Consider the following 16,289-nt stretch of genomic DNA (forward strand, 5'->3'; position numbering starts at 1 on the left):
GATGAGGAGCCTGGAACTGCCGAACTCTTAGTAGGCAGACCTGGTGCAAAGACACGACCCGATGACCACATGTTTTCCGCATTATGTTTTATGAGATTTGAGAGGAGATGAACATTTTATATACGTTGAGGATAGTACGATTTTTACTCCTTTACGTTTACGTTTTTACGTTTGATGTTGGTCATTTTAAACTGTGAGATTTTTATTGTCAAACAAAGACGATTATTTTAAATGTTATTTTGTAATGATGAGCTTTTAAAAAAGAAAAAAATATTTTACACATTTTAAAACGAGTAGACGTTTCAGTTGGTATCAGAGCAAGGGTCATGTATAGGGTTGTGCCACCGCCAGTTTCTACAGTCAAATCTCAAGTCCGTAAGCTTTTATGATTTAAATGTTTTAAATATTTTTAATGCTATCACCTGCATGTTTACATGATATATACTTTGCAGTACATGTTTATGTGTCGATATGTTTTGAGATTAGATGCTTTAAAATTTTTATGCATGTTTCGACATGAAATGAGAAATTTTATGATTTTCATGCATACTGGTTTTGTGGTGGAAATTGGACATTGGTAAGAATTTTGTTTTTGGGCGTTAGGAAATGTTGGAAATAATTTGACTATATTATTTTTGGTTAGTAAGTACTGATGTTCTACTTGTGGGTCATAAGTTAAATTTAAAAATTATATATGCCTTTGGGATTTGTAGATTTTCTAAAAAATTATTGATGGTTCGTGGTTGCTAGCCGAGTTAATGTTTGAGGATTCCTTGTAAGGAATAATTATACGCAGACTACGGTGATTTTTGGAAGTTTAAAATTGTAGAAATTATTTAGGATTCATGCTCTACCTAGTTATATTTAGAGATTGAATTGCAGAAAATAAGAATTTTAAGGACCCAATTGTAATAACCCATAATTTGAGGACCTAAGTGAAAAATACAATTCTAAGTGACTATTTTCATATTTACCAAACTTTGAAATTAAATTTTGAGTTTCGAGAATTTTATGGTTTAAGAAGGCTAAGTAAAAAATTTTAGGTGGACAAAAATGCAAATTTCGAAGAGTTGTAGGGCCAAAAATGTAATTTTTGAGAACTTTAAGGGCCACATTGCAAATTCTGGAATTTTTGAGGATTTAATTCGAACTTTAGAGGAACACTTGGGTTAAATTAGTAATTTTTCAATGTTATGGTAATTGATTTTAGGTTTAATAAGCTTAAAATTTTTGAACTTTACATTACGAGAAACATATAAAATGAAATTAGGAACACCAAGTTCTTATGGATAATTGTGGAATTTTCGATATTAAGGAAAAATTGGATAATATTCGAGGAAAATAAGAATTAATTTTACAATTTTTGAGAAATTTAGCAGTAAGTGAGAATTGAATGGTTTAAATTATAGGAATTTTCGGTGATTTAGGCTTGAAAGAAATTTAGAACTTTTAGATATCTGGATTATAATGTTATAGGGAATGATAATCAAGGACATTGTAGGATGAATCAATATTGGGCTTGAAATTTTAAGCGTTAGTTAAATAATGTGTGGTAAATTAAGAATTTAAAATGATGACGATTTAAGGAAAAGATGATCGGTTAATTAAGTTATAAGATTAAGAAACAGTGAGTTAGAAAATTTTTGGGAACTTAATTTTGTTGTAGCATAAGTTTTAATCATGACCTTAATAGTTAAAGATTATACCTGTGTCAGGGTTAAGATTATTTTTTTACTGGGTATGACTGACGGCTATGGAACTTGTTAAACGCATGTAAGAAGTGAGTTAGACACCATGTCTTAAGGAATTGTTGAAAGTCATTAAGAAATTTGAGATTAAGCGGATATGTGTGTTGGAATTATTTTATCCAAAGCTATTCGGATTGGGTAAGTTTGAATTTTAAATTTATAGGATATTTGTTCGTACGAAAATTTTGGGTGAAATAAAAACAGAAGAAAATTAGTTGTGTTCAACATAGGTTATCAATGAACGAATATGAAGATTTTTATCGAGTAAGAAATCTAAAATATTGATATAAGGTTTCTAGAATTTTATGGGTTATAAGTGAAGTTGATTTATTAGAATTAGTCCATCATTATCAGGGGGAGAACTTATTAAGTTTTATACGCTATAATTAATTAAGCATTGGGAATACGTAAAACGACATTCTTTTGAATGAGGAAAGTCGAAGAGTTTTAGGCCTCAAATAAATTGTAATTTAGAAGAAAATAGTTTAAGTTTGTGATTGATGCTAGAAGGGTTTTACTAATTAGGTAGATGATTCATTTGTATATTTTGGATTGTATAGATTAACGTTATTCGAGTTTTAAGATTTCCAACAATTTTACATCCGAGATGTACTTGTAAATAGTAAGGTACGTGAGTTTGGTGCCGTAAGATAAAGATTCGATTCAAGGATCTTAGGCTAATGTTATTATGAGGTTGAGATAATGTTTAAATTTTAAGTGTATTACCGAGGATAAAAGTCGATCAATAATTTTGGTGCTAAGGTTTCTTAGGTCGAACTGCATAAATACAAATGTAATAAGCCAATGAACATTACGGGTATAGTATAGGAAAACTAAGATGCAATAAAATTCGGATTGCCATTTCTAATATTGTGAAGTTTGAGAAAAGCTGAAATTCGAGGTCATAGAAAATGGAACTAGGTCACCATTGGTCGTTTTAAGTTGAGTTTCGCAAATAAGGATTTAGAAGGTAGAGTTAATCGGGACCGAGGAAACATAAGGACCTTAAAAATTTATTATTTTATCAGAGTAGCGCCGCGGAAGCGTGGATTATTGGGATACTAGAAGTAAGAGTCTAAACTTTTGATTATTAAGGATAAGAGAATTTCGGGAACAAAATTCAATTTAAGGGGGAAAGATTGTAACGTCCCGAAAATTTGAAGGTCCCCACGAATACATGCATGCAAAATATTCAATTTCTTTGATATTTTATTAAATTCTTTTAAAACATAAAATGTATTTTTATTTTATTAAATTGTGTTTATTTATTTTTATGCATTTTATGCATTATTATTGCATGATAGGATTTAATTATGCACTATGATTTTTAAGATGTATTTTTCACACTCAAACGAAGAACGGGGACCGGAGAATTTTCAAGAAAATTAGTTTTTATTACAAGATTAATTTTTATTAATTAATATAAGATAGTTTTAAAAGTATTTTTCAGACATCGTATTTTTTGGATATTTTCACCCGCAAGATTTTATTTTTTTACAGTATGTAAATTTTATCAAATCGAGAGACTTTCTAAGGGTCCGGCTATTATTTTATAAACCTTTTCAACACGAAATATTTTTGGGAGAATGATTAGATTTAATGGAACTATTTTTAAGCGTATTAGGATTAATTAATTTTTTAAACTTTTAATTATCAAATTTAGGTCCATTATCTGTTATTCAATCAATTAATTAATCCTATACCTTATAACTTATACCTAATTATCTCCCTTAACTCCCCACTAAACCTACTTATGGTTCAATAGCCGCCCACCTCCTCCACTCAACTCATTCCTCTCGGCTTCAACACTCACCCAGCTACAAGCTTTCACCGAACATTTGCTGGCAAGAAAATATCCCCCAGATCTACATTTTTGCATTGTTTTTGGTTCTCCCACTCATCAAGGCACGCCCCGTAATTTTATTTTTGCATCACTGCGTTGTATACAGGTTGTTATATGCGTCGTTGTACATGAAAATTTCGATCCAATCCTTCCATGAAATATTTTCGGACTCCATGTGTTTCTTGCATCTTCTATTTGATTTCACGTTTTTTATGAAATTTCTGTGCAAAGGGCGTGGGGTTGCTGATGCTAGGAAGTTGTATAACAGCATGGTTTATGGGACTAGGTGGTAGGGTCGAGCCTGAGCGCAAGGGTTGTCTGAATTCGGGGCTTAGCTTCAGCCGCAGCATGTTGTGGTCTAGATCGGGGGTTTGGGGAAGTCTCGGCTGTGCAAGGGTATCCTGAGACCTGGAACAGATCGGAAGGGGTCTGAACCACGGTCAAGGGAGGTTCGGACACAACTGGTACAAGGAGGAGGGTTGCTTGATCGTTGGGCAGTGGGTAGCATTCGGGGGCGTTGCGTAAAGGGGGCCAGGGGCTGTGCGAGTTGTGTGGGCTGCATGGGACTGGTTGAGTGGTTAAGGTAGGTTCTTTAGGGCTTAGAATAAGTCCTTGGTATGTTGGTTAAGGGCTTGATGCGAACACGGGTGGTCAAGCTCCAAGGAAGGCGTGGGATCCTTTGCAGTTTCCGGAGGGACCAGTCACGAAGGGGACGAATAAAGAAGTTCAAGGAGGCACTAAAGGGAGTCATGATCAAGCATGAAGAGGTCGTGATGCATGGTAGTACGTTTGGAGGCCAAAGAAATATTATTCAAGCATTGTTGAAGAAGGCCGAGCCTACACGGATGTCCACACGATGTCACACGGACCTGCACACGGGGCCCGTGCCCTTTACAGGCGAGGATGAAGAATTTACGTGCCGACACGAACCCGAGAACGGACCAGTATACGGGGTCCGTGTCCTATGACATTTGTGAAGACCGTGTGTAAACGGACCCGTACACGGAGGTGGACACGGTGTCCGTGCTCCTTGTTTCCAGCTGAAGTTGATTTCCCGAGTGTACACGGACCCTTACACGAAGGGCTACATGGGGTCCGTGTCCTTGACGGCTTTGCGAGAAAATTTCCTTTTGTAGAGTTTTAATTTTTTTGGAGACTAGATTTTTGATATCTTTTGTTATTAAAACATATTTGGACGAAAATTCATGTTCAATTAAGATTATTATAGATATTTTATCAAAGTTTTAGAGTTTTCTCTCAAACATTCAAAGCCTTGCTTTTTTCTTCAAATCAAACTTATCAAAGTTTTTAACTTTTTGTCGTTTGTCGATCGTGCTTGTGCGGATTGTCTTCGACTTGTTCTTTGAAGGTTCATCGAGTTTTCGATTGTTTATTTCGTGATTATTTATTGCTAAAATTTTCATAGTTTAGAGGTGAAAATCACAACACACACACTTGATTCAAAAGATCGGGACAACACATCGATCCTTGTTCGATTATTGAATAGAGGGCGCGATTCGATTTTAATCGTGTTTGCTATTTATTCGTACGAGGATTCATATCATTTTGTATCAGAGTTTAGGCTCATTGAATTCAAGTAAGTTTATCTTGCGTTCTATTATTATATCTAATAATTCTTTCGTTCTGTTTTCAGATATGTTTTGTTCTATCATTCTTCGTCGTTCGTGATTCTGTGATACACGAAATTTTGCGTCTTATTATTTTTCTTTGAATTTTCGGAATTATATATATAAAAAAACGAGTACAAAAAATTTTGAAAATTCACCATTATTTCTTTTGAATATTTTGTTCTATTCCTTTATGTGAGTCATATACACTTGTCTCACCCAGTCAAAAAAAAAAAAACAAAGAGAAAAATATTGATCTTCAAATTGCTTGTCTACACAGTCCAAGTGAGTCAGGTCACAATTGTTCACAAGTTGAAACTTGATTGTTTGATATAAAAAAACAAAGCTTGAGCACACTTTCGAGGATACTATCAAATTTGAGTGACAATACTTGAGTGCGAGTATATTTTCTTTGAAGTGAATAGTGAGTATTTGTTGTGAGCAAAAAAAAAAAAAGACAGAGAGGAGAGACGAGTGGATTTCTTTGGAGTGACCGTGAGCATTTGGGTGAGGATCATTTTGTTTTCTACTAACATTTCTTGCAGGTACAAATTTCAAATTAAATGGAGAGGGAGATAGGAGATAGTTCGAACCCGGGGTTGTCTAAGATTCAAATGGAGGCGTTGTTTGGGCATTTTAGTGGAATGATGAGGAGTGAATTAGAGCCCTTACATGAGAGATTGGATAAGATTGAAGTTAGTGCTAGTGGGAGTAAATCCAAACCTAAGGATTTGGGTAGAGAAGATGAGGAGTATGATTTGGGAGGAGACGAGGAGAGTCAAAATGAAAATTGAGGTAGGAATGGATGAGGTAGAGGATTTGGTAGAGGAAGAAAAGAAGCCGTACGAGGGTAGATATGATGGGGATAGGGAAGATGGTAACATGGATAGTATTAAGATGAAAATTCCATCATTCCATGGGAAATCTGACCCGGAGGCGTACTTAGAATGGGAAAAGAGGGTAGAGTTCGTGTTTTAATGTCACCACTACTCCGAAAAAAAGAAGGTGAGGTTGGCGGTGGTTGAATTCTTAGACTACGCTCTCATTTGGTGGGATCAATTAGTGACCACTAGAAGGAGGTATAATGAGAGTCCTATTGAATCTTGGGATGAGATGAAGAGGGTAATGAGGAAGATGTTTGTGCCCAACCACTATTATAGGGAGATGTTTAAGAGGCTACAAACTTTGAGGCAAGGGTTGAAGAGTATTGAGGACTACTATAAGGAGATGGAAGTAGTCATGATTAGGGCCAATGTTGAGGAAGCTAGTGAGGCGACCATGGCTCGTTTCCTTTGTGGTTTGAACAGAGTAAATTCAAGATCAAGTGTAGCTTCGGCACTACTTGGATCTAGACGAGATGGTGCAAATGGCCATAAAAGTGGAGCAACAACAGAAAAGGTGTGGAGTTGGCCGCACCAATCAAACTTGAGGTTCATCATCTTCTTGGCGGTCAAATGTGGTGAAACGCGAGGAGAATAAGGTGGTGACCAAACCCAAGATTGAGACCAAACAAGATGCGCCTAAACAAGGAGTGCAAGGTAAATCTGAAACTCCTCTTAAGCGATCTAGAGATGTTAGATGTTTTAGGTGTCAAGGATTAGGGCATATTTCTAGTGAATGTCCTAATAAAAGGGTAATGAATTTAAATGACTATGGTGAGTATGAATCACATAGTAAGGGTGATGATAATGATGAGATGCCTGCATTAGAGGATCCTGACGAGGGTTATGAGGCGGTTGTAGGCGAAGCACTGGTGACTAGGCGTATCATGAGTGCCCAAGTCAAGGAGGAGGAGACTAACCAACGAGAGAACTTGTTCCATACTAGGTGTTTTGTAAATCAAAAGGTTTGAAATCTAATCATAGATGGGGGGAGTTGTACTAATGTGGCTAGTGTTGAGATGGTTAAAAAATTGGGTTTACCTACATTGAAGCATCCTCAACCAGTATAGGCTTCAATGGTTGAATGATTGTGCGGAGGTGAAGGTGACAAAACAAGTGTTGGTTTCTTTTTCGATTTGGAAGTATGCTGATGAGGTGTTGTGTGATGTGGTGTCAATGCATGCTTTTCATATTTTGTTAGAGAGACCATGGCAATATGATAGACAAGTGACACATGATGGGTTTAGGAATAGATATTCTTTTGTACTCAAGAAAGAAACCATTGTTTTACTTCCTTTGTCCCCAAAGCAAGTGTTGGAGGACCATTTGAAAAAAAAAAAGAGAGATGAGGCCAAAAAAAAGAGTGAACTAAAAAGTGAGGTGGCCTTTGAAAGAAAAGATGAGATGGCTGAAAAAAGGAGTGATCAAAAGAGTGAGATAGCCATACAAAAGAAAAATGAGAGGAAAGAAATTGAGAGGAAAAGGCCAAAAAGAATTCATATATGGCCCAAAAAAGTGAGTTGAAGCAAATTTTGCACACACATGAACCGATTGTGTTGATTCTTTACAAGGAGATCCTCCTTAACACAAGTGATATAGCCGGGTCCCTTCCGAGCATTGTTGTTTCGCTTTTGCAAGAATTTGAAGATGTATTTCCGGAGGAGTTGCCTCAAGGCTTGCCACCATTGAGGGGAATCGAGCATCAAATCGACTTTGTGCCTGGGAGTGCATTGCCGAACCGTCCGGCCTATAGGAGCAACCCGGAGGAGAATAAGGAGCTTCAACGGCAGGTAAGTGAGTTGTTAGATAGGGATTTTGTGCGTGAGTCCATGTCACCTTGTGCTGTACCTGTTTTATTAGTTCCTAAGAAAGATGGCTCATGGCGTATGTGTGTAGATTGTAGGGACAGTCAATAACATAACCATTAAGTATAGGCATCCCATACCTAGACTAGATGATTAGATGAATTGCATGATGCATGTATCTTTAGCAAGATTGATTTGAAGAGTGGCTATCACTAAATTAGGATGAGGGAAGGTGATGAGTGGAAAACTGCTTTTAAAACCAAATACGGGTTATATGAGTGGATGGTCATGCCATTTGGCTTAACTAACGCTCCTAGCACCTTTATGAGGTTAATAACCATGTTTTGCGTGCATACATAGGAACATTTGTTGTTGTTTACTTTGATGATATCCTAGTGTGTAGCAAAAACTTGGATGAGCATGTTAATCACTTGAGACTTTTACACTAAGGGCTGAAAATTTTTATGCTAACTTAAAGAAATGTGATTTTTGTACAAGCAAACTTGTCTTTCTTGGTTTTGTGGTAAGTTCACCGGGTATAAAAGTCGATGAAGACAAGGTAAGTGCTATTCGAGATTGGCCAACGCCTACTACTGTTGGTCAATTCGAAGTTTTCATGGTCTTGCAAGATTCTATAGGAGGTTTGTGAAGGATTTTAGCACACTGACAGCACCAATGACGGCGGTGATCAAGAAAAATGATCCATTCCATTGGGGCGAGGAGCAAGAGAAGTCTTTTAATCTTATTAAGAAAAAATTGATTAATGCTCCTTTACTTGTTTAACCTGATTTTTCTAATACCTTTGAAATTGAATGTGGTGCTTCAGGTGTATGTATTGATGGAGTGTTGATGCAAGGAGGACGGACGGTGGCATATTTTAGTGAAAAGCTTAATGGAGCAGCGCTTAACTATCCAACATATGACAAGGAGCTCTAGGCACTTGTGAGGACTCTAGAGATGTGGCAACACTACTTGAGGCCTAAGGAGTTTGTGATCCATATGGATCATGAGTCTCTAAAACACCTTAAGGGCCAACAGAAGTTAAACAAGCGGCATGCCAAGTGGGTGGCATTCATTGACACATCCCCCTACATCATCAAATACAAACAAGGTAAGGAAAATGTAGTGGCCAATGCACTATCACGGAGGTACGTACTAATCTCTACCTTGGAATCTAAAATTTTGGGGTTTGAGCATGTCAAGGAGTTGTATGTGCTAGATGATGATTTTAAAAGTGAGTTTGAAACTTGTATGCATGGTCCACATGACAAATTTTATTTGCATCATGATTTATTGTTTAAAGAAGATAAATTGTGCATTCCCAAGTCATCAATTCGTGAATTACTTGTTAGGGAGGCACATGATGGTGGCTTAATGGGGTACCTTGGGTGGCTAAAAATTTAGGCGCATTGCATGAACATTTTTATTGACCACATATGAAACGTGATGTTGAGCGTGTGTGTGATAAGTGCATAACTTGTAGGCAAGCTAAGTCTAGAACACAACCGCATGGATTGTATACACCACTTCTTGTCCCTAGTGAGCCTTGGATTGACATTTCTATGGACTTTGTTTTGGGGTTGCCTAGGAATAAGAAGGGGAGGGATTCAATATTTGTTGTTGTTGATAGGTTTTCTAAGATGACACATTTCATTGATTGTCACAAAAGTGATGATGCTTCTAACATTGCGAACTTGTTCTTTAGGGAAGTCGTTAGGTTGCATGGCATGCCTAGGACTATTGTGCCTTGACCGTGATGTTAAGTTTTTGAGTTACTTTTGGAAAACTTTGTGGGCTAAACTTGGCACAAAATTGATATTCTCTACTACTTGTCATCCTCAAACGGATGGACAAACTGAAGTTGTTAATAGAACTTTAGGAACACTTTTACATGCATTATTAAAAAGAACTTAAAGAATTGGGAGAATTGTTTGCCTATTTGTTGAGTTTGCTTATAATCGCAGTGTGCATTCTACTACAAATTATTCGCCATTTGAGATTGTTTATGGTTTTAATCCTTTGACTCCGTTAGATTTGATATCTTTACCTGTGAGTGAAAGGTTAAACATGGATGAGAAAAAGAAGGCTGAATTTGTTAGGAGCTTGCATGAGAAGGTCAAGACTAATATTGAAAAGAAGAATGAACAATACACAAAGCAAGCCAACAAGGGGAAGAAAAAAGTGGTATTTGAGAAGGGTGATTGGGTGTGGTTACATTTACGGAAGGAGAGGTTCCCTAAGAAGCGACGTTCAAAGCTATTACCAAGGGGCGATGGACCATTCCAGTTCTTGAGAGGATCAATGACAACGCCTACAAACTCGATCTGCCAGGTGAGTACAACGTGAGTACTACATTTAATGTTAGTGATCTGTCGTTGTTTGATGTAGGTGATGAGCAAGATTTGAGGACAAATCCTTTTCAAGAAGGGGAGGATGATGCGAACACGGGTGGTCAAGCTCCAAGGAAGGCGTGGGATCCTTTGCAGTTGCCGGAGGGACCAGTCACGAGGGGCGACTAAAGAAGTTCAAGGAGGCACTACAGGGAGTCATGAGCAAGCATGAAGAGGTCGTGATGCATGGTAGTACGTTTGGAGGCCAAAGGAATATTATTCAAGCATTGTTGAAGACGGCCGAGCCTACACGGATGTCCACACGGACCTGCACACGGGGTCCGTGTCCCTTTATAGCCGAGGATGAAGAATTTGCGTGCCGACACGGACCCGAGCACGGACCAGTATACGGGGTCCGTGTCCTATGACATTTGCGAAGACCGTGTGTAAACGGACCCGTACACGGAGGTGGAAACGAGGTCCGTGCTCCTTGTTTCCAGATGAATTTGATTTCCCGAGTGTACACGCACCCTTACACGGAGGGCTACACGGGGTCCGTGTCCTTGACGGCTTGGCGAGAAAATTTCCTTCTCTAGAGTTTTAATTGTTTTGGAGACTAGATTTTTGATATCTTTTGTTATTAAAATATATTTGGACGAAAATTCATGTACAATTCAGATTATTATTGATATTTTATCAAAGTTTTAGAGTTTTCTCTCAAACATTCAAAGCCTTGCTTTTTTCTTCAAATCAAACTTATCAAAGTTTTTAACTTTGTGGCATTTTTCGATCGTGCTTGTGCGGATTGTCTTCGACTTGTTCTTTGAAGGTTCGTCGAGTTTTCGATTGTTTATTTCGTGATTATTTATTGCTAAACTTTTCATAGTTTAGAGGTGAAAATCACAACACACACACTTGATCCAAAAGATCGGGACAACACATCGATCCTTTTTCGAATATTGAATAGAGGGCGCGAGTAGATTTTAATCGTGTTTGCTATTTATTTGTACAAGGATTCATATCAGGGCTGGTGCGTCGGGGTTAAGGAGATGGCGTGAGTTTAGGAAAGGGAGCGCACGAAGTGGTGATTTTGAAAGGGCCGAGATTTTTGGTTGGTTCGTGGAATTAGCAGCCGTAAGTTTATGGGTCTGGTGGCATTGTTTTAGGATCATTTCTGTGTTTTTAAGATATGGCAAAAAGTTTGAAAAATGCGGTTAAGTTTCGAGTCGATTCGGGTTAAAGCCGGGACCCCGGTCCAAGTTTTAAAAAAAATTGTTATGTTATGGATTTAGCTCGAGGTTACGTCTAGGAATGCTTTTAAAAATGGTTTGGAATATTTTAAGGAGTTTGATAAGCTTCGGGTCAATTTTAGAGGTCTGGGGGTGAAACGATAATTTTCGGGTTTCCAGGGGCAAAATTGTCATTTTGTACCCGGGGTGAGATTTTGGTCCTAGCAGCACCCTGAGCACAAATTATGATATTTTAATGATTATGCATCATGTTCATGATTTTTATGGAATTACGATAAATACGTTGTGTGCTTGGATTAAAGGAAAAGTTACGCATATGCATGTTTTTATTGAGTGATGAAAATGATGATATTTTTGAAGGATGTGAATTGGTTGTGACTGACGATATATGTATACGATGATATGATTGGAGATATCGTGAGCGAAAAGGCCCCAGAGGACCCTGTTTACAGGAGAAGGGGCCCAGAGGGAGCCCGACGATCGTATTTCCATTGACATGATGTAATGCCTGAGAATTTTGTTATTATAATCTGAAATGATTTATTGATAATTGATGTAATTATAGACGGAAAGGATCAGACTAGGAAATACGAGAAAAGACGTGAATTATGTACGAGGACAGTAGCCCTCGCGCATATGCGCGACATGATGCACGCACATGCGCAAGATGGGCAGAGGACCTCGCGCATCTGCGCAAAGAGTGTGCGAGAATATGCGCGAGCGTGTGCAAGGAAAAATGCCAAGTCCGGAGAACCTCCCGGATATGCGCGGAGATGGTGCGCGCATATGCGCGAGCTGTCGAGAAGACCATTGCCGAGACCAGTAGGTCTCGTGCATATGCGTCGAGGGAGGTCGCGCTTATGCGCGAGACGTGTTGTATAAGAAGCAAGCCACATGGCTCTATTATGCAAGATATATATAGATTTTCACTTCATTCCTTCAAATTCAGAAAAAGGAAAGCACGGAGGAAACCTTCGGAAGTTCACATCTTTCACTTTAGAAATTTCCATGTTGCGAGAAATATGTCCGTTCGATTTTCAATCCGACTTCAGTACCGTACTCCTCTCGACAAGAGCTTCAACTGGACGTATGTTTTATTATGTTTTGATACGATTTGAAAATATGCTATTGAAGGAATGGGATATGATTCATATATGGTGTTCTTGACATAGTAGACATCGTATAATCGAAACCAGATTGAAGAACAGATATTGTATGAAATTGTTATGATTTTCAGAATGGATTTGATTGAGATTTGATATCAGATTTGTATTGTTATCGATTATTAAGATGTTGGGATTGATATCTGATTGATTTGTATTGTTGGGTAGGTTGAGATTGTGCAGTTATGCCGTTGAAACAGAATTAGATGGAGTTCTGATTATATCCAATATTGATTTGAGTGGTATATTGATATTATACTCCTCGATATTTTCATTGCCAGATTGTGTATTGACAGTATTCGAATTCGAGACTTCGACTTCGTCAGATCGACAGAGAGAAATGTATAAATCAATTGTAACTAGGAGATCAACTTGAGTCAGATTGGACTTAAGTTTCCCAAAAACCACATACCTTACTTTATTTAATTGATGTTTGCAATTGAATGAGATTGAAATGCTTAGTCTATTGATTTATAGCAAAGCGTGCATTGAGTCATGGGCGGAGATGCCTAGTCATTGGCGGATATGCCAAGTCTGTGGCCTATATGCCAAGACACTGGATGATTGAATTATATCGATTTTGCTTAGGAGTAGATCGACTCTTATCGCTGAGATTCGATATATGTGCCAATGTCCAGGAATCGGGATCCCTAGATTAGAGATGGGTTGAATCAGAGATGACGAGTCACTAGTTGATTTACAGTTTTATATCGATTCATGTTTTCAGATTTGATACATGTTATTGATGACTGTTTATGCTTTTATATATGTTTTTATATGATTGCATTTATTCATTGTTTATACTGGGATTATATTCTCACCGGAGTTATCCGGCTGTTGTTGTGTTTGTATGTGTGAATGACAACAGGTGGGATAGGATCAGGGTTGAGAAAAGAATGAGAGATCAATATTAGAGTGGAGATCCGAGCTTAGAAGTAGAGTTGTTGTTCAACACATGACATTTAGTTGATAAACAATAGTTTGTTAAGATTTTATTTTGTACAAGACTTGCACTTTTGGATCATGTTGTAGATATTAAACTTGATCTTGTAAATGAAATAAGATTGATTATCATATGTTGCACACTTATGTATTTTAAAAAAAAATTAGACCCAGTACAGTAATTGATCCAATTAATTCAAAAGACGATTTAAGAAGACGAATTATGTTCGGGACCCCGCAGAATGCGATGTGGATGATGAACAATACTCAACTCAAATGGCCTATCTTTAAAAATTTTGTTAGGGATGGAGTTTTTGCCTTGTACATATGGAAATGACCGATTTTTGTGATTAGAAATCGACTTAGGAGGCACAATTAAGAATTTAGGTAGGGTGTTCACGTGAATAAATAAGAAAGAAAAAAGGAGGGTTACAAAGTGTGTCTGACGCGGTAGGATGGACTAAAATGCTCGCCCTAGCGCGCCATATGCAAAAATAAGAGATAAAAAATTATTTGCACCAGGGAGGACTGATTTTCCTAGCCTTAGCATGCTCTGTATGCAAAAATATTGAATAGTTATTGGGTACAACACACTGAGGCGGGCAAAGTAGCCACCCTAGCGCGTCCCCTACGCAAAAATAATATTTTTTAGGGTAACACTAAACATCACAAATCTAATAAAATAAATTAAACGAAATATGAGAAATGGAAAAGAAGAGTAGTTCTCAATTTATAAGTCTAGAGCTCGACTGTATGACATCTCATTGTTGTCTATCTTGGAAACATATGATTCCAAATTTGTGGCTCAACTATTTCATCGAAATAATGCATCAACATTAGGGAATTGACAGTAAACATCCCATATTTTGCATCCTTCAGTGTTATAGCTCCTCAAGGATGCAATTTAGTAATTATAAATGGTCCTGATCATCTCGTCTTGAGATTTCCAAGAAATTATCTCATACGTGAGTTTTACAGAGAACTGCATCACCTTCCTTAACTTCCATTTGTATGATGTTCCTATCATGAGCCTCCTTTGTCCATTCTTTGTAGGACAACACCAGATAATAAGCTTGAGACTTGAATTCCTCTAATTTGTCTATCTACAACAATCATGTCTCACACCCACAAGCAAAATCAAAGTTATTGCCTTGGTTGCCCAATATGCTCTATATTATAACTTGACTGTTAAATGAAACACCTTTCCAAAAAGTAACCTATAAGGTATAGTTCCTATATTTGTTTTAAATGCAATCCGATAAGACCAAAAGGGAACCGTACAACCTCACAGACCAATCCTTTCGACTCACACTCACCGTCTTTTCCAAAATTCTTGTAACTTCTTGATTTGACACATCTGCTTGACCACTTGTTGGGGAGTCACATGGGGTATAGACCTTGTGAGTGACAACATATTTACTTAATAGTTTTTCAAAAATATTTTTTCAAAACTAAGTGGCACCATAATTAATTATTATTGGTGGTCTACAAAACCTACTAAAAATATTTTTCTTCAAAAATTTAAGCACTACCAAATCATCATAATTGACATAAGCTTTTGCCTCTACCCACTTAGAAATGTTGTCGACCACAACAAAATATATTTTTTGTGAAAGATATGGGTAACAGTCCCATAAAATCGATTTCCAAACATAAAAAATCTCGCATTCAATGATATTATTCAAAGTAGTTTCATTGTTATTAGACTTGTCCACTGATATCTATCACATGCAAGAACATAACCACGAGCGTCTTTAAATAGAGTAGACCAATAAAACCCATATTCAAATAATTTTCACGTTGTTCTTGCTGGTCCAAAGTGATCACCTAGCTCACGATCATGAAAATGACTCAGAATTTGTCCTATATCTTCCTCAGCAACACATATCTTTATAATAGAATCTGCACAAATCTTAAACAAAAATTGTTTCCCCCAAAAAATAATATTTGACTTCAGAAAATAATTTCTATCATTGGTGAAACGATAAGGTTGGTGGAGGAGTGCCTATCACAAGGAAATTTGTAAAATTTGCATAACAAGCACAATTTTTCATCAGGAACCAGTCATCAATGTTCTTATCTAAACTCACATACTTAAGCCTAGAGACATTATTTGCTACTACATTTTCCACACCTTTTTTTATCATTAATTTTATATCAAACTCTTGCTATAGTAGAATCCATATATTAATCTCGGTTTGATCTTTCTTAGCAAGAAAATATTTTAGTGCAGAGTGATCAGCATAAACAACTTTGGATAAAACAAGGTATGAATGAATCTTGTCAATTGCAACTACTATAACAAGAAATTCCTTTTCAGTAGTTGCATAATTTAGTTGAGCCTCGTTTAAGGTCTTACTTGCATAATAGAGATATGTGAAATACCTTGTTTCTATTTTGACCAAGAATGACACCTACAATAGTGCCACTAGCATCGTATATAATGGCAGATCATGTTCAAGAACAGCTAACACAGGTGCAGTCACAAAACGTTCTTTCTAAATATGAAGAACCTGTAAATAGTCATAATTAAAATAAAAAGGCACATATTTCATTAATAAAGAGTATAAATACTTGGAAATTTTTGAAAAATATATAATGAGATGCCAGTATAAAAACATTGTTTCATAAAACTCTTCTAACTCCTTTTTATCGAAGATGTTGGTAAGTTCTTGATAACCTCCACCTTGGCCTTTTCA

This window comes from Primulina eburnea, chromosome 14 (assembly GCF_022965805.1).
Source record: "Primulina eburnea isolate SZY01 chromosome 14, ASM2296580v1, whole genome shotgun sequence".
NCBI classification, from domain to species: domain Eukaryota; kingdom Viridiplantae; phylum Streptophyta; class Magnoliopsida; order Lamiales; family Gesneriaceae; genus Primulina; species Primulina eburnea.